Here is a 27,657-nt window from a genome sequence, read left to right on the forward strand (position 1 = left end):
ACCAAGTGTGTAGGTCCTTGCCATCCAGTGGGGCACTTGGAAGGAGTTTCCAGATCCTGGCTTCAATCTGAATCCTTCTTACTGATCTAGGCCTTTGGGGACTAAGCAAGAGAATGGGAGCTCACTCGGTCTGCCTATCTCTGACTTCCAAACAAATAAATAAATATGAAAAAAAACAACAAAACAAAAATCTCCTAGTAGCAGATTTCAGAGACAGGATTATATTTTTATGCATTTTGAGGTGTTTGCGTAAGGTGTCCAAGATGAATATTATCAAATCCTGATCATCAGGGCGTCAGGCTTCTCTTGTGTTCCTCCGTCCAACATGGTCTCCATGCCGATGTTCCAGCCGCTAGGAGGAGGAACTCTCAGCAGGAAATAGATTCCATCTTGACCCTGACACTCCACTGGAGTTGTCCCTGACACTTTCATTTGCATTTCATTGGCCAGAACTTAGCCACGTGTCCCACTGGCCACAAAAGCAGCTGGAAAATGTAGTTTTTGTTCTGGTGGCTGAAATATTAAGTACCAGAAGAGCAAGTGTTCCATTACTAGGGAAGATGAGGAGAAATAAACTGGAAACAGGCAATTAATAGTCTATACTCTACATAACTTAGCTGTTAACCAAAAACAAGACATTTCCTGTAAGGACATGTGCTGTATATTTGGTCCTCTAGAGAGAATTTGTCAATAAATAGTTACAATTAAAAATGAGTCATAGGGCCCAGTGGCGTGGCCTAGCGGCTAAAGTCCTCGCCTTGAATACCCCGGGATCCCATATGGGCGCTGGTTCTAATCCCGGCAGCTCCACTTCCCATCCAGCTCCCTGCTTGTGGCCTGGGAAAGCAGTCGAGGATGGCCCAATGCATTGGGACCCTGCACCTGTGTGGGAGACCCGGAAGAGGTTCCTGGTTCCCAGCATCAGATTGGCGTGCACCGCCCGTTGTGGCTCACTTGGGGAGTGAAACATCGGATGGAAGATCTTCCTCTCTGTCTCTCCTCCTCTCTGTATATCCGGCTTTCCAATAATAATAAATCTTTAAAAAAAAATGAGTCATTGAAACTGACTTTGGACAATATTTTCTGATTAACTATATAAAGGCCAGTTTTTTGTGAAGGTAAAATTTGACACATACCTTCCAAATGAAATGGCTGCGGCTGTATTGCCAGGAATATTTGCAGTTTTTCCTCTTCTGATTCTTGCTGTTCCCAATGTTAGACCAGCATTTTGGTTCAGAGTAATGAAGCAGCAGACAACCACATCACTAACCAGCAACCTCAGGTTAGGGTTGAGTTATAAACTCTCTCTCCCAGTATCAGTTTTTCATCTGTAAATTATGAACACTAATACCTCTCCATCAGAAATTTCGTGGGAATCAAGTGAAAACAAAATATGTGAAAGGGCTTTCGATTTTCTCAGTATGTCACTGATTAAGGTAAATAACAGATTCAAATCATGTGATAAAAAGATAAAACAACACTGTTGTGCTAGGGAGAACTTGAGAAACAGGAATTTTCCTTATCTTGTGCCACGCAGTCACATTCCAGCAGCCAGACCACAGGACAGAGTTCATAGGAGTCTTCCCCTCTCCACATCCACTGCTCACCCTGAATGGGAGAGGGGAGAGGGGAGGAGGGGAGGACATGGTGAGCAGGGCTGGACAGTCTTGGGCTGAGTGACCCAGCCCTGGGTTGGATTATGTAGGTTGAGGTGAGGCTGGAAAATCCCGGCTTAGTGAAAGCAGATTGGTGAGAATTCCATCGCCAAGAGCTGGGAGCTGAATAAGAGTGACATCAAAGAGAAAGGAAACGAAGACTAGGCCCAGGAAAGATGTGTAGGACAGGAAGTTCTGGGGAAATCTACTCAAACACCCTTAGGACCTAATGATCACAAAAGAGTATTCACTACACAGTAAAAGCTGACCTACCCTGTAACAATTCCTTTCCTTGGTGTTTTTTTTCTTCATTTTAAAAATTAGTATTATCATTTTATGATACAGTTCCATAAATCCTGGGATTTCCTTTGTTCCCTTCCAAATTCCCTCCCCTCTCACTGGGTTCCCCTATATTATTACTATAGTGTACTTCTTCATAAATAGTCATATGTCCATCATTGAGAGCATGGACAATGGCCGAGAGTCCAGCATCCCATTGTCAAAATATAGTAAACAGTTTTGTTGGGAGTCCATCTTTGTCTGGAAGTAGAGATGCATACTGCATTGTATCCTGACATCTGGACACGATAGTCTCCACTACACAGTTACTATACATCCCCTCAAATGAAAAGCCACAAAACAAAATCAACAGAAACAAAAAAGAAATTAACAACACCATGAAGTTAAACAACATACTACTGAATGACTAATGTGTTGCTGAAGAAATGAAAAAGAAAATCAACCTTCTTGAAGAAAATGATGCTAGTGTATGATCTATGAGTCACTGAATAATTTTTTTAAGATTTATTTTTTATTTTTATTGGAAAGGCAGATGTACAGAGAGGAGAAGAGACAGAGAGGAAAATCTTCTGTCCAGTGATTCACTCCCCAAGTGACCACAACAGCCAGTGCTGCGCCGATCTGAAGCCAGGAGCCAAGGAACTTCTTTCCGGGTCTCCCACATGGGTGCAGGGTCCCAAGGCCCTGGGCCATCCTTGACTGCTTTCCCAGGCCACAAGCAAGGAACTGGATGGGAAGCGGGGCTGCCGGGATTAGAACTGGTGCCCATATGGGATCCCAGCGCATTCAAGGTGAGGACTTTTTTTTCTTTTTTCCAAGTATTTATTATTATTATATTGTTATGATGCAGTTTCTTAGCCTTTGGAATTTCTCTTATTCCCATCCCCAAATCCACTCCCCCCATACCTGATTTCCCCTATATTACTGTAACAGTATAGTTCTTAACAGTTATAAACCCATCAGTACAGGCATGAACAAAGAGTCCAGCATCCTATTGTCAACATTTAGTTACAGTTTCATTGGGAGTTCATCTTTTTTCTGGAGGTGGAGATGCACACTGCATTGTATCCTCACATCTGATTATAACCATCTCTATTACACATTTACTACACACCTCCTTAAATGAAAAGCCACAAAAAAATCAACAAAAGTTAAAAAAATAGAATTTACAGTATCATGAACTTAACTAACATGCTACTGAATGACTAATGTGTCACTGAAGAAATGCAAAAGAAAATCAAGAAGCTTCTTGAAGAAAATGCTACAGTATGATCTATAAGTCAGTGAAGAATCTAATGAGAAAAACTTTAGTGAAGAAATGAAAATAAAAACAAAAACATCAAAATCCATGAGCTATAGTTTCTGCTGATCATTGTTGGTGAGATGTGTCTCCTGCAGGCAACAAATAGATGGATTTTGTTTAAAAAATTTGTTTTAACATAAAGAAAACAGATTACATGTTTTGATGGGTTTAAGCTATTTACATTCAGGGTAAATATGGGTAGTGGTAATTAATTTGGTCCTGTCATTTTAGCAATACAGTGTTCATTATTTGATTTACTTTCCTGTTGTTATTTTTACTGGGATGTTCTTCACATTTGTCTTTGGGTTAGGTAGGTGCTATTCCTTTTCTCTGTGAAGAGAACATCTTTAAATATCATTTGTAAGGCAGGTTTGGAAGAGGTATATGCTTTTAGCTTTTCCTTACTGTGGAAGAATTTTATTCAAGGTGAGGACTTTAACAATTACGCTATCATGCCGGGCCCAGTCATTGAAGAATTTAATAAGAAAGCATTTTGAAGAGATGAAACTAACAAAAAAAAATCAAAATCCATGAGATGTAGTCTCTGCTGATCTTTGTTGGTGAGATATGTCTTTTGTAGGGAACAAATAGATTTTTTTTTTAATTTAGTCTACTAATTTATGACATTTGATTTAAGCCATTTACATTCAGGGTTAATATGTATGGGTGGTAATTTGGGCCTGTTATTTTAGCAATGGGTTGCTTATTGATTTAGTCTTCTGTTGTTACTTTCCTGGCTTATTCTTCACATTTACCTTTGGTTTTGGTGGGTGCTATTCCTCTTCTCTGTCAAGAGAACATCTTTAAGTATCATATGTCTGGCATGTTTGGAAGAGGCATATTCTTTTAACTTTTCTTTGCTGTGGAAGAATTTTATTTCATTTTCAAAGACAAAGAAAAGCTTTGCTGGGTATGTTATCCTGGGGCGACAATTTTTTGCTTTTAGAATCTGGAATATGTTACTCCATTCCTTTGTGGCCTGTAGAGTTTCCAGTGAGAGGTTAGCTGTGAATTTAATTGTCATTCCTCTGTATGTCAATTGATTATTTTTTTAAACATGCGCATGTAGAAATCTTTTCCTTCTGTTCTATTGAGGAGAGCTTGCTTATCATGTGTCATGGTGAAGACTGCTTTTGTTCAGCACTGTTGGGAGTTCTGTGTCACTCTTGCATTCTGTTTCTTAATTCCTTCTCCAAATTAGAGAGTTTCCCTTATTATTTCATTGAATACATTTTTCGTCCCAGTTGCTCTTTCTGCACCTTCTGAGACTCCCATAACCCTTATATTTGGCCTCTTAATAGTGTCTTTCAATTCTTGAATACTTTTTTTAGCTCAATCCAGCTGTGCTTCCAGCTTTTTTTGTTTCCCCCTGGTGACAGCAAATACCTTCTAATTTTGAGATTCTTTCTTCTGCCTCCTTCATTCTATTTTGGAGACTCTCCACTGTACTTTGAATTTGTTCTACTGTATGCTTCATTTCTATTGTAGCAGCTTTCATTTTGCCTGTCCACGGTGTTTTTGATAAAAACTTTGAATCTTTTTGCAAATTCAAGTAGTTTTCAATTTACATGCCCTGAATGGCCTGTGCAATTTACATACCTCAAAAACACATCCCAGAAGTGGTTATGGTGACAAAGGGCAAAGATCTGAAATACTGGTCACAGCTTGATCACAGCCAGGCTCAGGTGTAAACAGGTGGCTCTTTCTCTGCCCAAAGACAGCTGCAGGCTGGCGCCCCTCTCATGTCACACTAACAGTTCTGTCCTGGAATGCTGCAGGTTCTGAAAAAGCATGATTCCATTTCATTCACAAGACATTTTCAACTAAATATAAAATGCAGTCCCAAGTGTGTTATGTTGCTTTATTTTTTTAATAAAATTTTGGACTTACCCAAAGACCGTTAAGCCAAGTTATGTTGTCATAGAACAGAGATTTTTGAAGAAAGTGTCTTGCCATTTCTCAGCACGTGTCTGAACCCTTAGCCAGCATGCTCTGTGTTTTGAAAGCTAGGGTTCTGCACCAGGATTTTCCTGAACCCAAACTTGAATGTAACATGGGGGTGGTTACATAGAACTACAGGAGGGAGCCCACCACGCCAGGCAGGACCACTGTTTCTCTAACACTTCAGGGATGAGAATAGAGGTGACGCATGGATGCTGATAGTTACCTGTCTTGTTTTCAGGTGAGGATGTTCCTTCATGGAGATTGAGGCTTCAGCCTGCACAGGCAACACCTTTAGCTTGTGAACTGTCTCTTTGCTCTGACTTCATATTTGCTGTGTTAGTGTGCTAAGGCTGCCCTACTGAAGTACTGCCGCCAAGTGGTGGCTAACACCTGAAGGGAATTGTCTCCTAGTTCAGAAGAAGGCCATAAGGCTGAAATCCAAGTGATCAGAGTTAGTTCCTCCTGAGCATTGTGACTGTAAGATTCACTCCAGGCTTTCCCCCCTTGCCTGGGAGATAGTTGCTTTATCATTTGGTCTCAACATTATCTTCCTTCCATGTAAGTATGTTTTTGTGCACGTTAACCTTTTACAAGAATGCTGACCATATTGGATTAAGATCCATTTTAATGACCTTGCTACATGAGCTTTTTTTTTTTTTCAGATTTATTTACTTTTATTACAAAGTCAGATATACAGAGAGGAGGAGAGACAGAGAGGAAGATCCTCCGTCTGATGATTCACTCCCCAAGTGAGCGCAACGGCCAGTGCTGTGCCAATCCGAACCCAGAAACCAGGAACCTCTTCCGGGTCTCCCACGTGGGTGCAGGGTCCCAGTGCTCTGGGCCGTCCTCAACTGCCTTCCCAGGCCACAAGCAGGGAGTTGGAAGGGAAGTGGAGCTGCCGGGATTAGTACCAACACCCATATGGGATCCTGGCTTGTTCAAGGCAAGGTCTTTAGCCGCTAGGCCACGCCACTGGGCCTGCTACATGAGCTTTTTAAAGAACATGTCTCCAAGTAAATTCATATTCTGAGACAATGGAGGTGAGCACTCCACTATATCTTTTCGGAGGATACACTCCATCCCATAACACTCAACAGAGACTTTCCCACAGATAATTTCATTTCCCTGAAGATTCTCCTATATCAAAAGAATGCAGAAACCAGATGATGGGAACCCTTCTCATTGCCAGCGAGTGACAGATGTTGAGGATCTATAATGAAAAGTAAAGCTCTTGGATCAGGTGTCTGGCTTAGAGGTTAAGAGGCCTACATTCTGTGTCATACTGATTCTGGCTCCTGAGTATAGCTTCCTGCTAATACAGACAATGGAAGAGATGAGCAATGGCTCATGTAATTTAGGTAATTTAGTCCCTGTCTTTCCATAAAGCGAAATTGGACTCAATTTCTAGTTTTGACCTGGCCAAGCTTCATATGTTATAGGCATTTGGAGAGTGAGCTGATGGATGGGCATTCTCTGTGACTGTATCTTTCTCATAATATCTCTCTCTCTCTCTCTCTCTCTCTCTCTCTCTCTCTCTCTCTCTCTCAATCTCTCTGCTCCTAAAGTAAGTAATTCAAAAAAATTACTCCAGGGCCCACATGCACAGTGGGAACCAGGCTGCTGAACCCCCCGGAAAGGTGGCAGGAGGGCAGAGACCTGGTTGTCTGGCATGGCCCTTTGGCCTGTATGCACAGTGGGAGCTGACTGCTGATCCCCAGAGGGCACATTTGTCAGGGGTTGGAGTATGGGTTTGCAGGGGGCCTGGGTATGGCACAGGTGGGAGTGTGCAGAGACCTGGGGCTCATGACCACATGAGGAATGACCTCTGAGGGACTTGCATCGAAAAGGCTACTGTTCCTGAAGATCTGAGCCTCCTCAGTGGCTTAGACAGAACACTGGATAGCATACCCAGATGCACATAGAAGATATGGCAGCCTATTGGGACATACAGAGAACATCTGATATCATAGCAGAGGATGGAGGGCAGATAGCCCGAAGGAGGTGAGGAGATGTATGGGAGGGAGGACTACTGAGGGAGTATGTTGCAAGTAAGGAATGACTACTGAGGGACTTCCATCAACAAGGCCACTGTAGTTGCAGGTAAGTGTGAGACCTGAGCTTGGCTAGTTAGCACTGACCACCGCTGAATACCACTCACTGGTGCACACTGAAGCTATGGCTGGTGGCCTAACTGGAAGGGCAAGATCACAGTACCTGCAAATGAGAGTTGGAACAGGTTAGGCAATGACACTAACCAGTATGCAAGAGAATCAGGTATAGGGGCAGAAGTATGTCGGTCCTTGTGGACTGCAATTTCCACTGGTTTGCTTAACAGCTGGGGGTGGTGACTGGCTGAGCTAGGCATGACCACAAAATCTGGAGACACTCATGGGTGCTGAGGTATAGGCTGGGCTGGTCCAGGCTGCAGCACCTGCAGGCACACCCAAAAATAGGATGTGGGTTGGGCCTAGCTGCAACATGAATCAACTCATATGAATGGAGTGGGGAGCTTGGACGGAGTGGGGAAACTATGCCAGGTAAGGGCCTAGCACCTGTTGGGACATATGAAATCTGGTCTGGGAGTAGATCTGGTGAGGGAACTTAGGAAACTCCTCTGGTGGGCCAGAGTGCAGACTATGCCAGGTGAGGCTATCACTCCTACTGGTTTGCATGAGCCAGGGATGGGAGCAGACTGCACAGGGCGAAGCTGCAGTACCCACCAGCGAGAGCTGGAACTAGGAGCAGGCTGGGAAAGACTAGGCTGCAGCATCCAATGGCAAAGGCAAAAGTGGGGGATGGGTGGTGTGAACTGGGGCAGAGCAACCACTGCCACTTGCAAGATGTGTGGCTGGGAACAGGCTTGACAGGGGAGTTACAGAAATGGTGGGTTGTGGTTCATGCTGGAAAGCAAGAGAGCTAGAATGGGGGCAGCAGTCTGGGCTGGATGTGGCTGCCTTGTCTCCCTCAGCATGGGTGTGGACTGGGTCTGGGTTGCATCAGATTGAACTAGACTCCAACACACACTGATGCTCATGACAGCCAGTGTGAGTGTAGGATGGGCTGGATTAAACCTCAACTCCTGCTAGGAGAACCGTGTCAGAGCATGGACCATGTGTTGCTTTGCTGTAGCACCCAACAATAAGAACTGGAATGGGTGTGGGCTGGTTGGTCAAGGACACTGTTCCTTCTAAAACAGAAGATGGACTAAGTTAACTTAGGCCCAGAACCCACCAGTGGGCATGAGATCTGCCACTGGGAGGTGACCTGATAGAGCAGCTTGGGGAACTCCTCTATCAGGATGAAGACCCTGCAGGTGAGTACAAGAACCAATTCTGGGAGCAGCCCAGCCCAGGCTAGGTTACAGTACCTGCTGACAAATTTGTGCGTCATCTGGAGTTGGGACAGACTGGGCCAGTTCATATCACCCACTGGAAGATAGGAAAACCAGGACAGGGTGTAGGACAGGCCGGTTTGGGCACAACACCAGCCAGTTCACATTAGGGCCACAACTGAGGGCTGGTTTGACTGGACTAGGCTGTAGCAGCCACCAGCATGAGCTGGAATTCAGCATAGGTAAGGATGGGCCAGGCTATAGCACCTGCTGACAAATGCTGAGGTAAAGTAGGTCATGCCAGAATGGGCAGCAGCACCCACCAGTCTGCTAAACTCAGGGCAAAGGGGGCGAGTTCAGCAGGAGGCAGTGTGGGCTCCACTACTGGTCTACTGCTCCCACTGGTGAGTGTGAGAACTGAGACTGAGCACAGACCAGACTGGGCAGGATTACCACAACTGTTGTCCTACATGTGAACTGGATTAGGGGGAGAGCCATGATGGACTAACTGACTGTATACACTGATGCGTGCATGAGCCAGAGTAAGTGCAGGCTGGTTGGGCTTTGCTGCAGCATCAGCTGACAAGGGTTGGGTCTGAGGGGCAAATCCTGTCAAGCTAGACTTCAGAACCACCTGGAGAGTGCAAGTCTGTGACTGGGAGTGGGCTCAGTAGGGAAAATGTAGGCACTTCTCTGTGGGTTGCAACTCCCACTAATGTGCATGAGAATTGAGCATGAGCTGAGGCAGGGTCTGGCTAGATAGGTGGTGGCACCTGCCAGTATGAGTGCAGGCTGGAAGTGGGGTCAGTTGGGTTGAACTAGGCTTCAATGCGCATTGATGTATATGACAGCAGAATGGTATGTGGGACAAACTTGACAAGTGTGCTGCACATACTGGCAAGCACAGGAACCAGGGAGAGGGGCGGGCCTGGTGGGGATTGCTGGGGGTCTCACCAACTGGGCTGCAGCTCCCATTAGTGTATGTAAAGGCAGAGTGTCTAGTTGGCTGGGTTGGTCTGGGTCACAGCATCTGTTGGTTTGTGTTCTAAGAGATGGGGCTAAAAACAAAACTGATCCAGAAATTGCAACTACTAGTATGTGGGTAGGCTGAAGTGGATGATGAACTGAGCCAGACCCTGTATTGGCAAGTACACGCAAGAGTCAGGTCTGAGATCACCTCAGATAAGGTCTTTTTTGTGGATTCCTCCAATTGAACTACTTGACTCAGAACTCCAACCACGGGGAGAATTGCAAAATTGGTCCACTTGCTATTGAGTGCATATGTCAGAACTGGGCCTCCTCAGTGGAAAAGATGGAGCAGTGAACAGCATGCCCAGAAGCACATGGAGGATATGGCAGCCCATTGGGTCTGCAGAGGACATCTGGTACCACAGCAGAGGAAGAAGAACAGAACAAATTGGACAACTACCCCAGCCAAGTGTTGACAGCAAATATCTGGGTGAACGCAGACTCTGGTGGACTCTGTCAGCCAATGGAGCTTGGAAGGATTTCCTCATCATTGGATTGGTGAGATAGACAGCATTTCAGAACTGTTAAAATCACTTAAGCCAAACCCTTGGGGCGTGCTCCACACTGGTGGCCTTTGGAAGATAGCAGGTGACCCTTTCCCAGCTGTGTACTGAGGGCGTTGGGAGGTTGGGTGTGGCTTCTCCCCTTATCTCCATCATCCCCCAGACACAGGAGGAAAGAAAGAAAATATGGAAGCAGTGGTCTCACCCACTTACCCTAATCTTCATCTATTCACACCCTGTTCAACTATGTGAACATCATCAAAAATTTTAAAAATAAATAAAAATAAACAAATGAAAAAAAAGATATACAAATTACTCCAAAACAACAATTGCCAACCCAGGAAAGCTCTTCACAAAAAGATACTAAGGAAATAAACTAATTTTATTATTAATTAACATCTAACAAGAATATAATGCATATCATAGACAAATTACTAACACGTTAGGAAAGACAGAAAGAAATGCTACCCTTTCACCCATCTGTAATCAAGCAGGTACAGCCCTTTCCAGGCTCGTCCTCAAGATAAACAATAACAGCTCTTAGGAGGACGTAGCAGCACTTCTAGATATGTTTTGTGGTAAACTCACCTGGTAGTTGGGTTACCTTTCTTCCCCTCTAGCATGTGTGTAGCTCTTTTAGAAAGCTAGTCTTTCACTCCCAGTATGCCTTTCTCAAGCACCTGAGGCCCATCTCTTTGAAAGGTAATCATCAGGAAGGATGTGGCATCCTGATCTCCCAAGTTCTGTGGGACAGTAAGAACCTATACTTATATTTAAGTATTCATTTAATGTCAAAGTTAGAATTTTTGCTAGGTTTTTCAGGCACTATTTTTTTAAGATTTATTTTTATTGGAAAGGCAGATGTACAGAGAGAAGGAGATACAAAAAGTTCTTTTGTCTGCTGGTTCATTCTCCAAGTGGCCACAGCTACCAGGTTTGAGCCAATCCAAAGCCAGGAGCCAGGAGCTTCTTCCATGTCTCCCAAGCAGGTTCAGGGTCCCAAGGCTTTGCATCAGCCTCCATTGTATTCCCAGGCCACAAACAGGGAGCTGGAATGGAAGTGGAGCAGCTGAAACTGGCTCCCATACAGGATCCCAGCGAGTGCAGGGTGAGGATTTAGGCATTGAACCATTGTTCTGGGCCCAGACACTATTGGTTTTTTTCACATATTTTGCAAACACTGCTATTATATCCCTTTAGAATTTTTTAAAATAATTTTTAAGTTCCACTGTAGAAATTTTTCAGATTAAGTAAATAGGTCAATATTTCCTTCCTATTTTTTTCTTGATTGAGATAAGCCAGTCTCTCAGTAGGGATTTTGTGTCCTCTTGGTAATGATAACCCATCTCATTGTGACTCGGGATGTCCAGAGGTATGGCCCATAACTCGTCCATGTTCTTGCTAGAAACATGCTGAGCCAGTACTAGTCACAGAAGCAAACATAAAGCATTCAATGCTATGGCCTCCATGTTCCCTTGAAGTTCTCAAAGTCTCTGGAAGAAGAGGTTGCCTTTATACTGAATAAGTGTTACCATTATCCAAGGCTGTACTTCCAGATTTATTTTTGAGTCTGTGAAAACTCAGTGCATTTTTTTTTCACCTTGAATGAACTGTTTTTAAAAAGAATTCAGTGCCCAGCTACTGAAGCTGTGATGACATATTAAGGAGAGTTTCTGGGCCAGGCCAGGATGTGATTAGGAAAACATTTGGAAAATAACCAAAAATAGAAAAAAAATAAACCATATTAAAACTTGGCAGGCCACTCTCTGAAATGTCAGTTATCATTTTTGCAATTCACTTCAAACCCAATAGAACAAGCCCATCCTAATTTTTCAATCCTCTACTTCCCCCAGTAGCAAGATACTCAAGATTTTTCTTATTTTGTAAAATCACCTTTTTACTCCCCTTCACAGCTCATTTCTAAGTCTACTCCTTCCTTTAAGCTCTCCTTAATCCTTCTTGTCTTCACTGGGCCCCTTGTGCATCAATATCTTTTATTTTCAGCACAAATTTCTTAAGAGTGGAATCCAGGGTGGCTCATGGTGGAATGGGCTTTGAGTTTCTCGCATTGCAAGTGCTCAAGAGAAGCTGGGATCTTGGCAGGTAGGTGGTGGGGCAGGAATTCCAGTGATGAGTGGAGTTTGGATGGCATAATCTGTACCCTTCCTTTCAAAACAAAGGTTTTGTCTCCACTAAACCTTAGCAAACAAGCACAGACTCAGACTTAAAGATTGCTCTGTAGAAAGGAGAAATTTCTTGCTTAGGCAAATTCTATATCACTTTATAGTTTCAGCTGGTTGGTGATTTGGTTTTGTCCCTTGGTCAAATCCATCTCTGAGCCTGTGAGCTCAGCTCTGCTGCTGAGTCTCCGAAATGATGATTTCTGGGGGAAGACATTTGTGCTGATGGATCAGGGGAGCCAATGTCAGTGAGCCAACAGAAACAGGACAAGCAGGATGCAACCAAACGACATCATTTTTCTTTTAGTTGTTGCCAAAAGTGAGGATGGTGCCACAGGCTGCCGTCTGCAGGAGACTTTCTGTCCTGCTTTCGGTTCTATTCATCTAGGTGGCTCTTCATGGCTTCATCAGTGATGAACTTCAGTATATCAGGCACCATGCCATGTGTTTGTAGAAGTCAATGGCAACTTGCTCGACCATGTAGGAGCTAATAGTTTTTAGGGGAAATACAGAAATGTACACAGTGACTATAACACACTGTGACAAGAGGATGTGGCAAGATACAGAGAAGGGACAGTGGCAGCTCATGGGTGGGAATTAGGGGAAATTTCCAGGAAACTTTAAAAACTTTAGAAAAGTCTATAAAATTAGAGAATGTAGGCAAAACAAACCACATAGAGCCACTTAGGCAAAGGCATAAAGGCACTAACATGGTGAATTCTCATGTGGAATTCAGTTACTCAACACATATTTATGGAACATCTATTACATGCCAGGCACTGAGGCTTTCCTTCCCGATACTGAGGATATAGTCCTGGATCCAGGAGACAAATACTCCTGCCTTCCTGGAGCTGATATTTTAGCAGGGAAGATCATCCAGAAATCATAAAGCTGGATAAAAGAAGACCCCAAGTGAGAAGGTTAGACATGTGGTAATTATGCTTCCAAAGTGTGGGATCCAAGTGGAGGAGTGAGTTGGGGACCACTCAGACCTGCCGCTCTCCTTCATTTTCCAAGCTGTTCTTCCCCAAGTCCATCTTCCAAACTTGCTCAACCAATCCTCCTGAAATGGATCAGGCCACTCCCCTAATGCAGTCATCCTGTGGTTGATTGCTGGCTTCAGGCCTGGCTCTACACCCTTAACACGGCGTATATGGCCTTACCTCTGCCTACCTCCTCCTCGCCTTTCCCTGGGATTGTAGCCATTTATCGACCACCTCTCTTCCTGCTTCCTCTCTGAAACTTGGTCGTTCCAAGGAAGTTGGAGCCATCCTTTTCACACCATGAGCAGAACAACTGGCTCTTGGAGGAGGCCTGAGCCCTAATGTGATTTGTCAGATGTGTGTCTGGGACTCTGGGCACAGGACAGGTCTCTCACTGAACAAACTGGGGTACGGAAGGGTGCCTTGGAACTGGGGTAGACATTTTAGCCCTTCCAGGGAAAATCAACCTGGTGACAACTTGAAAAATGGATGCTAGAAGCAAGAGAGCCAGAGCCAGGCCCTGATGACACAGAAGACTCGTGAAGCCTTGAGAAAATACAGTTCCACACTAACCAATACAGGAAATACAAATTCTTGGCACTGGCAAGAAATACAAATTCTTGGGCCTTACCTAGGCCCTACTGAGTGCGACATGGCTAGGTACACGCATCTTAACAACCCCTGCAAGAGAACCTGACTCTCAGGAAAATTGGAGACCCCACTGGCACAGCTGTCTCAGCTAACGAAGCTGCTTTGCTGCTAGAGTTGGTTCATCTTGGGTTTCCTGTTCTGTGTGCCACCTGTATTTTGAACAGTGGGAGTCAAGTGGTATAAGGTTAAACGGGATTTCATGTGTGCCCCTCAAGGTCTCAGAGAACCTCTTCCACATGAGCTATGCTCTTGTCACGGGTTGAAACCATGGACTGGCCCCACAACTTTATTTTACTATTGTACTTAATGTGGTAGAATACACACAACATAAAATGCATCATGGTAACTAACTTTAAAGTGCACATTGCTGTGCAATGATGCCCACCATTTGTCTCCAGAACTTTCTCATTGCCCTACAGAAACTCCATCACCATTAAGCAGCAACTCCACATTGTCCCTCCCCAGTCCCTGGTAATTACCTCCCAAGTTTTTGTGTCTAGATTTGACTGTTCCAGGTACCACAGCCTTGTGGGATCGTACAACGCTTATCCTTTGGTGAGTGAATTCTTCCAAGCACAATCATAACAATCATACGTTCAAGGTTCATGCTGGAGTATATGTTCGCGTTTCCTTTCTTAATAAGGCTAAATAGTGCCCATTGTGTATGTATCAGCTAGTGCAGTCACCCTTTATGGACACTTGGGTCTCTCCTTGGCTTCTGATTCATGCTGCTATGAACATCAGTGCTCAAGTCTCTGTTCATGTCCCAATTTTCACTTCAGGGAGTTATTTTTTTATCAAATCTTCATCACAAGTCCACATTTATGTTCTTTTTTATATTTTGTTTTTTATTGATTACATTGCATTATGTAACACTGTCTCATAGGCTCTGGGATTCCCCCAGCCCCTCCCCACACCCTCCCCCCATGGTGGATTCCTCCACCTTGTTGCAGTATTACAGTTCAGATTAAGTCAAGATTCTTTCATTGCAAGCATAGAGTCCAGCCTCTTATTGTCCAGATATATTCAACGGTTTCTTGGGGAGACCATCTCTGGTCTGAAGGCAGAGCTGGCAGAATATCATCCCGATCAATTAATAGCCACAACATAACATCAACATCAATTTACAACATTATGGAATTAATTGACATGGTATTGAGTAACAAATATGTTAAAAACTGCAAGTTCTTAACCACATCGTATGACTACTTCATTGACATTTCAATTTTAATTTATACACAGAACCGGCCGCTATATACTTTAAAATGGCTATAGGGTAGTATTCAGCTGTCTCGTGACTATTTTCATTTTAGCATTCAGCAGTTTATAGTGTTGAAGCTTAATTTTGCTGAGCTTGGCAGATTTTGGATAGTCTAAACTGGCTTACAGGAGAGCTTTGCAGGGTAAGTTATTCTGGGCTGAAAATTTTTCTCTTTTAGAATTTGGAGTATGTCACTCCAGTCTCTTCTAGTCTATAGTGTTTCTTCTGAAAGCAGCTGTGAGTTTGATTGGGGTTCCCCTATATGACACTTGATTTTTTTCATGTGCACATTTAAGGATTTTTTTCTTTTTGTTCAACTGAAGAGAGCTTGATTATCATGTGTTGTGGTGAAGTTCATTTTTGGTCAATTCTGTTGGAAATTCTGTAGCCCTCCTGTATATTATTTTCCAATTATTTGCTCAGATTAGGGAAGTTTTTGTATATTATTTCACTGAATACACCTCTAATCCCAACTCCTCTTTCTGCACCTTCTGGAACTCCCGTAACTCTTATGTTAGACCTTTTAATCATATCCTTTAATTCTTGGATACTTTTTTTAGCTTGACCTAGCTCTGCTTCCAGCTTTTTGCTTGTTTCTTCATGGTGACAGGAAATATATTCTAATTCTGAAATTCTTTCTTCTGTCTCATTCATTCTGTTGTTGAGACTCTCCACCGTATTTTTAATTTACTGCGCTCTTAATTTCTGATATATCAGCCTTAATTTGATGTATTACTGCTATTTCTGCTTTGTACTCTTGTTTGTGCTTCTCATTGTTGATCAGAAGCTTTATAACAAGTTTTCTGAGTTCTTTATCCCCCATTTTTTCAATGTCTTCCTCAGTTAACTCTGAGAGTGGGCGAAGCTTTTGCTCCTTTGTTGGAGAGATTTCAGTAACACTCATAGTGCTTTTGTCTCGTCTTTTACCTTTTGTAGTTGCCAATCTGGTTGATGAAATCATTTCTATGGTGTATTACCTACAGGCCTATAAGTTGATTTTTATGTTCAATCAGTGCCCTGGATTTGGGAAACACAGCTGTCCTGGACAATTGCTTTGTCCAAGGCACTGATTTTGTAGGCAGCACTGAGCTTGTGGCCCCCTGCTGGCCGATAAATCTGGGTACTCCCTGGGGTTATTTTGGGTGGAGTTGGTGGCGTGCCTTGTCGGGGCTGTTTTTTCTGTGGAGCTTGTGCAGTGCTCCAAGATAGTGGTATTTTTGTTCCCCGGTCAGTTCTTGGGTGACTCAGCTGTCCTCCCTTCAATGTAACAGTGTCTGGTCCTGTGACACTGTTATCTGAGAGCTGCTGAATTAGCCCATGCGCAGTTTGCCACTCCTGCTCTTGCAGTATCAGTGTTCGGAACACTTGCCTCAGTGTCCAAAATGGCGCCTGTAGGGGCACCAACAAAGAGCAGGGGACTGTCAGCCGTCAGCTCCAAGGACCACACAGACCCTACAGGCTGCAAGGCTGGTGCTGTGGGCTCAGCTCAGTGCAATTAGCTAGTAACACGCCCACTCTGGATCTTCGCTTGGGGTCTACACTTGCTGCCCTGCTACCCGAGATGGCGCCAGGCGGAGAATTGCAGCTGCTGGCTTTCAGCTGCAGGGACCACAATGACCCTGTAGGGAGCGAAGCTGGTGCTACCCTCTCCCCTTGGATCAGTTCCCTGTGAACAGCCAGAAAGGGGGCTCTGTGCCGCTCTGTCAACTCTACCTTCTGCCTCTCCACACAAGATGGCGCCCTGAGTCCCCTACTCTCTCCACCTGTGGCTGGTCCCAGTCACTCAGCTTGATTGTCCGATCCCAGACTGTACTCACCTTCCAAGCTCCCCACGCAGACCCAGGCTCTCACCTGGCGGTCTGTGTGGAGGCCACTGCTGGATGTCTGGCTGGCGCTGGAAATGGATTGCTGGAGCCTAGATCGCTAGAGCCTCCACATTCATGTTCTTATACCTCAATGGGGGATGGGGTGGGGATTGTGCCTAGGAATTTGCTCCAGATACTAGAATTTTTTTTCTTTGTCTCTCAAAGCCCCACTAAAACGAGCAATTCCATATCCTGTCATACAACTGACAACGCATGAACTGTCAGACTGTCACTGCTGCCTGTCTGTGATAGTTCTGAGTGAGTCAGAGCCTTGCCCTCACAGGAGAAAGGAAAGCCATGCAGTTGGTTTGGATGGCATGCTTGTGTGATGAGCACTGCTCTTTGGTTAGCAAGGCCATGAGGAGTTTCTGGCTTCATGGCAAGGCCTGGCAGAAGGTCTCTAATCACCTCATTGCTGCCTCATCCCATTTTATGAACACTCGATCACCACTGTGACATTTCATAGAAATCTCCTGAGGGTGCTGTTGTTGTTTTTCTGTAAATGTGAAAGGATTTCTGTAACGTATAATACCTCAAACTGATAAATCATGTTATGGTAAAAGCGTCTTTAGCAACGTAAGGCAATGACCCACAGCTAAAAGCATACAATAGTACAACTGAGCCCATATTGTCCCCAAACATCCTGTTATGTGTCCACCTTTGTCCTGGAGCTTGCCCTAATGTAAGTAATATTCTCCTTAAGAAATGGCTTGATAGTATCTTGGAACAGGTGACAATCATGGAGGTACAAAGAATTTGTTTACTGTGCAGCCTCGAACTGTTACAACACATGGAATGATGCATTTTGGTTTCTCACCACAGAAAGCAGAAAATATATGGGACATCTTCTAAACGGAGACAAATGTGAGCCTCCAAAGAAAAATGGCTTAAAACTTCTACCTTATATTGGCATTTATATTTAGAGAAAAAAAAAACAGTTTGCAAAGATGAAAAGAAGTTTTTTGTAAGGGCCCTCTGTTTGTAGAAAAGCTGAGTTACCCTGATCCCTTTCACTGCTCTTTAACAAAAGAACAAAAAGCAATTGACTCAGTACTAGGTAAAGGTGATGGTAATTAACGCATGATTGATTATAATAAAATTTAATAAAGAATCTATAATATATGCCTTTATAAATTCCTTTCATTTATGAGCTTTCCTTTTAATTCTGTACTCTTGATATTTTAAGTAATATTAGTTTAGGTTTAGTGAAAATTGACTTTGAATAGAAGTAAGCCACTTGTCACTATATAACTGCATGTGCTGCCAACCGTGGCATTCCTGGCTTCAGCCAGGTCACTGCAGGTTTGAGCGAGTAATAGCCTGCTGAAGCTATTTTCTCTGAAGTAAAATAATAATAATGTTTTTAGGATTGTTTTCGTAATCATTCTTTTATAATGAAGCAAAAATGAAACAATTGGATGTTGTGCAAAAGCTTATGATGATTTGTGTATAAATAAAGAAGGCAACTTTTCTGAGTTGTCCATTATGAGCATCATGCCTTAGTGGTCCACGTCTCCTCTTCTTTTTTTTTTAAAGATTTATTTATTTTATTACAAAATCAGATATACAGAGAGGAGGAGAGACAGAGAGGAAGAACTTCTGTCCAATGATTCACTCCCCAAGTGAGCCGCAACGGCTGGTGCTGTGCTGATCCGAAGCCGGGAACCAGGAACCTCCTCCAGGTCTCCCATGCGGGTGCCGGGTCCCAAAGCTTTGGGCCATCATCGACTGCTTTCCCAGGACACAAGCAGGGAGCTGGATGGGAAGTGGAGCTACCGGGATTAGAACCGGCAACCATATGGGATCCTGGCATGTTCAAGGCGAGGTCTTTAGCCGCTAGGCCACGCCGCCAGGCCCACATCTCCTCTTCTTGTCTCCTCACTGATCCATGCATTCTTTGCAAGCTCTCGAGTCAGCCAGAGCAGGTCTCTGGTAAGCGGCACCCAATGTGAGGCACGAACCCACAACCCTGGGATTAAGAGTCCCATGCTCTATCGACTGAGCTAGCCAGATTTGGCCATGCTGCACCTCAGAGAGGGATCTCCATGTTATCACCTCCCTAAATCTGTGGGGCAGCCCTTCCAAGGGAGACTTCTTTTCCTTCTTTTTACAGCTGAGAAACTTCCATTTCAGAGAAGACAAGCAGTATGTGTAAGGTTCCACAGCCAGAACCTGAAATCCTAACCCAGGTCTGTTCATTCAGCAGCTTCCTAATCCTACATGGCTCAGTAGTTGGTTTTGTTTTGTTTTGTTTTGTTTTGTTTTGTTTCGTTTCGTTTTGTTTCGTTTGTCTAACTGGACAGACAAAATTGTGAATAAGTAAGCTACAGAGCACTGATTACATATTAAATCTCAGAAGAGGAAACACCAAAACATACTCTACTAATTTGAAAGTAGACTATATTGAAGATTGAACTTGATAGGGGTGTTAAAAAATGAGTTGTCTTGAGCAAAGCTGCCGTCCAAAGAGAATTTTCCTGGGGTGGAGACTCTATTGGGCAAAAGGTAGGAAAGAAGCAGTTCTCATGTGGATTAAGTAAGAGGCATAGATTAGATCCTCTGAGTCAATGGGGTGCCTTTGGAGAACAGTCATATCAGAAGGCTCCATGCACACTAGAACAGAACGAGTCCAGTATGGCTTGCCAGGAACAACACTAGGGTAGATTTGGACTGAATTCTTACCTTGTTCTAACTTGCGAAATCTTGGGCAAGTCATTGAAACATGCTGATCCACTTCCTTACACATGAAATGGGGCTGATAGTGCCAACTTTACAAGGCTGCTATAAGAATCTGTAAGAATTGGAGATAGTTTAGGTGTTTGGCCTCTGTATCCCATGATGCCATGTCAGACTTCCTGGGTTCACATCCTGGTTCTGCTCCTGATTCCAACTTCCTGCTAATGTGAACTCTGGAAACCAGCAAGTGTTGGCTCAGGTGGTTGAGCTGGAGAAGACAACATATCAAAATCTGAACAAAACAAAACAACATAACCATTGTGGGTAAGTACCAGGATGGGTCTCAGCTTAATTAGCCTGTGCAAGAGGCAGCAGGAACAAGGTTTCAGAGCATGTCTAGAGACTTGAGACCTACCTTTGGTTTTGGTGAAAGACTTGAGACCATTCTTCTGTTTCAACAGCACATTGAGACCCCTGTGGACCCATGCAGTTGGCAAGAAGCCTGAGGCCCTCCAGGTATTTCCCTTCCTTTCAATCTCTTCTGGTAATCTGGGGACTTTGCAGTAGCTTGGTTGCCACCTACCCCTGCCCATACCCATCTCGTGGTAACCTTATGATAGTCTTGTAATAAACAGCTCTAGGGTGAGAGTGATTTACGTAAGTTGTGATGAGCTACATAGTGCTGCCTGGCAAAGTATGTGACAGCTGCACTGATTGGCTAGGCTTATAATATGTAATAAATGCTTATATCCAATAAAATTGTTGTTACTACCATGAGGTTTGTTCTCCTAGACCCTTCCTATATAAGGTTGTTCTTGGTTATTAAAAAACGGACCAGTTCACCATAACTCTCTCCAGTACTTCTTTTTTTCTTTTTTAAAGATTTACTTATTTTATTACAGAGTCAGATTTACAGAGAGGAGGAGAGACAGAGAGGAAGATCTTCCATCCGATGATTCACTCCCCAAGTGAGCCGCAACGGCCGGTGCTGCGCCGATCCGATGCCGGGAACCAGGAACCTCTTCCGGTTCTCCCACGCGGGTGCCGGGTCCCAAAGCATTGGGCTGTCCTCAACTGCTTTCCCAGGCCACAAGCAGGGAGCTGGATGGGAAGTGGAGCTGCCGGGATTAGAACCGGCGCCCATATGGGATCCCTGGGCATTCAAGGCGAGGACTTTAGCCGCTAGGCCACGCTGCCGGGCCCTCCAGTACTTCTTTATTGAGAATGCTATTGCTGTACCACATTACCTGGGTAGGTTGTCTGTGACCAAAGCCCACCAATAATCATTTTATTTCCATACATGGAGTGAGACAGAATTGATATCAGAGAGTTTGGAAAAAAATTCAGAGGAGCATAGACAAGACAGCAAATTGGATTTGGGTCGAAAGCACTGACAGCAGCACTCTTCATACACGACCCTCTCATTGTCTGAAGCCAGTGGCAGGGGAAACGGGACTCTCGCTTCCCTGAAGAGGAAGCCACAGCCATCCAGACACCAAAGGACCTTGGTGTCTCTTGCTTGCATAGCGAGCCCATGGGCATTACTGCACTGGGCAAAATGCCAAGCAGTCCTTGCTCGCAGCCGAAGAAGGGAAGGCAATGCTGCAGAGAGCTGCATTTTCCACTGCCAGCGACTGAGACTTTGCTGATATGTATTCTGTTTGTCAGTTACTACGACACGAAGCTAAGGCAAGAAACCTGAGCCTCATGCTTAGATGCAGGTGCATAATTTTGTACTGGAAATTTCCTGAACGCTTACAGGCTGCTAGGATACTACCCAAGATCACTAGAGCTTATATTTCTTTAAAGTGGTAAAAATGACTCCCCCCATACTATAAATGTGACCTGTCATTTTAAAATTTCAAATGGAATTTAATTGGTTTAGCAATGGTCAAATTTTTTTGTCCTCTATGGCATTTTAGAATAAATCTTATTTCAGCAAAAATGACCTAATATGAGAGTTATTCCTGGAGTAAAGATTTTCTTTTGATTTTGAAACATGTTGATTATCTCTATGCAAAGCAGTGTTGATTGTCCCATTTATTATTTGAATGGGATGACATGCATCATTAGTTGAATTCTTGACTAGGGTTCTATCTTTTTGCTTTCTGAATTCAAGCAGGTTGTAAATGAAAGCTTGTGGCTGCTCTGTGAGCAACACAATGAGTCCAAAAGTACTTTCTCGGTTGAAAGGGTAGAGGGTGGAAGAATATTCTATTCTTGCTTCTGTTCTGAGGCTACACAAATACTCAAAGCCAACTTGACCATTGAAGTTACAGAGAGCAAACTCAACAACTGACATTTTCACATCGTTGTTCCATGTTCCATGGTCTTGAGACCATAGAATCCCAAGCCTATGGAGGAATGTTTACATTTTCATTTATAGAATTTGAGCAATAAGATTTCAGCTTTACATTTGTTGCCCTGCCATGTGCTCATGTGTTTCCGTCTTCTAGCAGACTAACAGAAACACCTATCTGTGCTCATTTAGCTCTTCTTCCATTACATTGTTAGTTCTATAAGGAATAGCCCACATTTGTGTTGTTAATCACCAAACGCCCCAGTGTTGTTCCTGTATCAAATTTTAACATGTAATACACATCTATCTGAACCTGTAAATCCCTGAATGAAAGCAATACTGTAGTTCATTCAATTAGTTACACAGAATGCCAAAATACATTTCTTCATGATATGAATATACTTGTTCATATTATCTGTTTTTATCCTACAGTCATAAAATTTGGGAGTAATAAAGGTTTTACAGTTGTGGTCCACTTTAGATGCACATTACAATCACCTAGGTGCAATGGAAATTACTGGCGCCTGAATCCCACTCAGGGATTTAATGCAGTTGGTCTGAGATGTGGGCCAAACACGGGAATCTTCAAAGCTCAACCCAAGTTCAAATACATGAATATGTTGCAACCTTTTCCTTTTACAAAGATGTTAAGAAACCCACTGTACGTCATCCAGCTGATTGATGGCAAAATAATGGAGAAACCTCGGTATCTGCTCAGTGTTCTTTTCCCTATACTTTCATTTCTCAATCTATTCAGTCACAAAGTACTTACTCTTCTTTTGAGTAATGTTCGTCATGTAGAACATGCAATTTTGAAATGTATGTGTACAATGGAATGCCTAAATTGAGTTCATACACATTCACATGCATGTTTTAAACACTACTTCACATTTTTACCTTTTTGTTATGAAAACATGTAATATCTACTTGTCAGTTTCTCAGGAATATGATGCAAAGTTATGAACTATGGTCACTACTGATTCCTTCCAGAGCTCCTCCTGACTGATTAGCTTTTCTTTTACAAAAAAATTTTTGATTATTTTAAGAAGTTGATTTGTTTTTGGACAGGCACAATGTCACAAGAGGGAAGGAGGGAGGAAGATAGAATCCTTTATCCACTGGTTCACTTCCCAAATGGCTGCAATTGCCAGGTTTGGGCCAGAATGAAGCCAGAAGCTAGAAACTTTTTTAAAAAGATTTATTTGATTTTTATTGCAAAGTCAGATATACAGAGAGGAGGAGAGACAGAGAGGAAGATCTGTCTGATGATTCACTCCCTAAGTGACCGCAACGACTGGTGCTGAGCCAATCCAAAGCCAGGAGCCAGGAACTTCCTCCAGGTCTCCCATGCAGGTGCAGGATTCCAAGGCTTTGAGCCATCTTCAACTGCTTTCCCAGGCCACAATCAAGGAGCTGGATGGGAAGCAGAGCCACGAGGATTAGAAGCAGTGCCCTTATGGGATCCCAACACATTCAAGGTGAGGATCTTCGCCACTAGACCATGGAGCTAGAAAATTTATTAGGGTCTCTCCACTGGGTGGCAAGGGCCCAAGTTCTTGGGCTACATCCAGTTGCTTTCACAGTACATCAGCAGGGAGCTGAAATTTAAATGTAGAAGCCAGGGTTTAAGCAAGTACCACTATATGAGAATCCAGCATCACAAGTGGAGGTTTAACATGCGGCATCACAATGCCAGCCCAGAACAGTATTTTACTTTAAAGATAGATATATATTGAAAGGCACAGAGAGAGGGCAAGAGAATCTTGCATTTGCTCGTTCATTTCCTAAATGCCTGACTGACAGGGTTAGGTCAGGCCCACCCAATAGCTTGGAACTCCATCCAGATCTCCCACATGGGTTACAGGTGGCACATTAGTAGGGAGCAGGATCAGAAGTGGATCAGCCAGGGTAAGAATTAGTGCCCAATGGGATGCTGGTGTTGTGGGGCAGAAGTTTAATGTGCTGTACCACAACACTGACCCTAAATCTGCTATAATTTCTTTCATCAATGTTTGACAGCTTTCAATATTCAGTCCTTGTTTAGTTTATTCTTAAGTATTTTTAGGTGGCTATTGTAAATGGTCCTTGTTCCTTTTTGAATAGCTCATTGCTATTGTACGTGTATGCTCTTGATTTTTATGTTTATTCTATATCCTGCAACTGTATTGAATTAACTTATTAGTTCCATTTTTCCATGCAACATTATGTCATTTGCAGATGGAAGCCATTTAACTTCTTCATTTCAATGTGAATATCTTCTGCTTGCTTTTCTCGTCCTGCTACTATAGTTAGGACTTCCAGTGTTAAGGTGAATGACAGGTGATGAGGCAGAGAAGCCTTGTCTCGTGTCTGATCTTAGAGAAGCAGCATGCTTTGAGTGCTTTCTCGCGGTGTATGGTACTCGCTGCGGGTCTCTGGTGTGTGGCCTTTGTTCTAGTGATGCGTATTCCTCCTATATGCATCTGTTGAAAGTCTTGATCATAAAACGATTCTGAATTTTGTCAAATGTTTTCCTTGTATCTGTTGAGATCATCACAGGGTTCTTGTCCTTCATACTTTCAATATGGCATATCACACGTATGGATTTGTATACGATGAGCCATCATTGTATTCCTAGAATCAATCTCAATTTGATAACAGTGAACAATCCTTTTAAAACACTGTTGAATTGCTAGTATTGGTTGAGGATGTTTATATTTATGCTCATTGGGCATAAATGCCTGCACTTTTCTCGTGGTGTCCTTTTTGGCTTTGGATTAGGTATCTGGTTTCATAGAATAAATTTGCAATATTCTTATCCCTTCAATTTTTTGAAAGAGCTGAGAAGAATCAGTACACGTTCTTCAAATAAAAGTAAGTCAGGTTTTTAAAAACAGAATAAAAAAGGCAAATTCTTAGCCAGAATAAGAAAAAGTAGAGAAGACTCAGGTAATTAAAACCAGAAACGAAAGAAGAAACATCGCAATTGACAACACAGAAATACAAAGGGTCATAAGACACTATCACGGATAATTAATAAGTGCAAAAACGTGGAAGAAATGGGCAAATTCATGAATATAGGAAACTTTTTTTAGCCTTTTTTTTTGCTTTCTTTGATAGTATTTATTTTTTTATTATATTTTTAACAATCTTTACATAGTTAATTAGGGTAAGAAAGGTTCAAGGGCTAGAGGAAAGTGGGTAAGACTATTATTTCCATATTGTTTCCTTCATGTTTAAAGGGGGGTATTAAGCAGAAGGAAACTTACAAGGATTGGATCATGAAAAAATGAAAACTATGAATGGGTCAATAACCAATTAGGAGATTGTAACAGTAAAAACACTTCCATCAAAAAAAGCCTTGCATCTGATGGCTTCATTGTCAAATTTTACAAACCACTTGCTTGTTTCATTCTACATTTCCCTTTGACTGTAGTTTTAGCATGAAACCTTTTTAAAGGAAAACTTTATTTCATTTGACAACTAAAAAATATTTCATTTGCATTACAGAGGAAAACTAAGAAAAATGAAACATTACCAAGTTCTAGGTGGTTAAAATTGGCTGTTGAAGACTCTTGGCCTGAAACATATTTTGAAAATTTATGGTTGAAGTTGATGTTCTCTGAGGCCTGATGGCAAGAAGCCATATGTTCAACTGGCTTCTGGTGCGTTGGATGTTGTCGACAAAATGGGGATCATCTCAACTGATTGTGGTTAACTAATTCTAAATGCTTACTTTTTCATCAATAAAAAAAATAAATAGCAAGTGATAAGAGTATATAATATCATTAAGATGATGAATTCTCCTTGACAAAAACTGAAAAAAACTAAAGCTGAGTGATTTTATTAACATTATATATGAGTCAAATAATAAAATCTGGAAGAATTAATCTTTTATTAATTAAAAGATTCTGCAACCACATAGTATCTATAATTACCTTCACTGCCACAGTGTTCCACAGCTCATCCTCTATTAAATGTCATGCTGCATACCTAATTAGAGGCTCAGGTCTCCCTGGGGTCTGCAGTGAGCGTCTAATAAGGATGGTGAAGGCAAAAGCGCGTTCAGGGTGAACTCTGGAATAAGAAAATCACTACATATGAGAAAGAAAAAAAGCAACTTTTAATGTACTCAAAAAATAGGGAAAAATCCACTAAGATTTTCTTGTCTTGGCCTTAAATTTCTTTCTAATTAAATTATTAATTCTGATGGCTAGAATCTAATACATACAACCTAAGTGCTTTCTCCAGGAAAAAAAAAAAAAAAGAAAGAAAAGAAGGGACTGAAAGCCCCTATTGTGACTCAGCTAAATCAATTCCAGTTTTAAGGGGAATATTTAGCATAGCTTTTGGCACCATTTGGGGTACCTGTATTTCATATCAGAGCACCCAAGCTTCAGTTCAGGCTTCACATCCAAGTCCAGCTTCCTGATATTGAGTACCCTGGGAGGCAACAGATGATGGCTCAATACTTGGGCTCCTACTGTCTACCCATATTGAAGACTCAAGTTGAGTTTCAGGCTCTTGGCCTTGGCTTGGTGCATCACTGGCTGTAGTGGGCACCTGGGAAGTGAACCATTGAGTGGAAGGTCTTTCTCTCTCTGTCTTTTGCTTTTCAAGTAAATAAAAATAATAAAAACTTAAAAGGTTGCCATTGTGGCACAACATGTTAACCCTTGACCTGTATGTCCATGTCCCACGTCAGAGTGTTAGTTCCAACCCCAGAGGTTTTGATTCCAATCTAGCTTCCTGTCAATGTGTATGGGAAAATGGTGGAAGATGGCCCGAGGACTTGGGTCCTTGTCGTCCATGTAGGAGAATCGGATGGAGTTCCAGGCTCCTGGCTTTGGCCTTCCTCAGCCTCAACCATTGATACCATGTGGAGATTTAATCAGAGGATGGAAGAGCCCTCTATCTAACACTGTTTTCAAATGAATACGTATTTTTAAAAATAGATTAGGCATGTTTTGTAAGAAAAGCTTCTACTTGCAGAGACCAAAGCTTTCTTATTATACATACCTCAATGACATGAGTCAGTGACCAACGACAAACTGTGAGGGGCAGAACACTGATAGATGTCTCCCAAATATCAGCCCAAAGGGAGAAAATGTTTCCTGGAACAGTCCTTGTACTTCCTATAAAATAAAGACTTACTTTCACTCATTCCATTTCCTTTTCAGAAGCTAAAATTGTTCCTGCCTGTTTTGTGCTACTTAAAAGTTCTCTAATCAACATTCCCCCTAACATTCTGTCCTTCCTATAAAAGCCAGCTGGCATTAGTGGTTCTATCAGGGCACAAGTTATAATATAACCAGTTTCCTTTCAATCTTTTGACTAGCAAATCTCCCCTGCCAGGAACTAAAAAGCTTGACTTGTGTGAATCATCAAAGCTTTTGCTTATACATGGTGTAGAATAACCTTTCCTTTTCTGAAGGTTTCATCCAAGAGCCTCCTCGACCTCAGGATGTCACCAAATGGCATGTATGTGGTATGTGAGAGGACAAAGGGAAAAGCCACTCAAAGCCGAGCTACATATTGCATAACACCTTGTATTAAAGACTCCATGACCCATAAAGTGCTCACCTACTTTGTGGAGTTTAAATAAAGCAGAGTGGTGTTCCTTTTTAAAGAACTGCTTTACAGTTACTTTCCTGTCAGAATTCCAATTATTCTATGACTCAGTGGGTATGTGTCT

The 27,657-nt window shown here is 42.7% G+C and overlaps 1 long non-coding RNA gene across 2 annotated transcripts in view; it reads left to right on the forward strand.

Moving 5' to 3' along the window:
• Positions 1 to 27,657, forward strand: part of LOC131481156 (uncharacterized) — a 151,142-nt gene that overhangs the window by 52,655 nt on the left and 70,830 nt on the right. For both annotated transcript variants that reach the window (XR_009246102.1, XR_009246103.1), the window contains exon 3: positions 20,146 to 20,200. This is a non-coding gene — a long non-coding RNA (uncharacterized LOC131481156). The remainder of the gene's footprint in view (positions 1 to 20,145; positions 20,201 to 27,657) is intronic.

The sequence above is a fragment of the Ochotona princeps genome, chromosome 9, assembly GCF_030435755.1.
Source record: "Ochotona princeps isolate mOchPri1 chromosome 9, mOchPri1.hap1, whole genome shotgun sequence".
NCBI lineage: Eukaryota > Metazoa > Chordata > Mammalia > Lagomorpha > Ochotonidae > Ochotona > Ochotona princeps.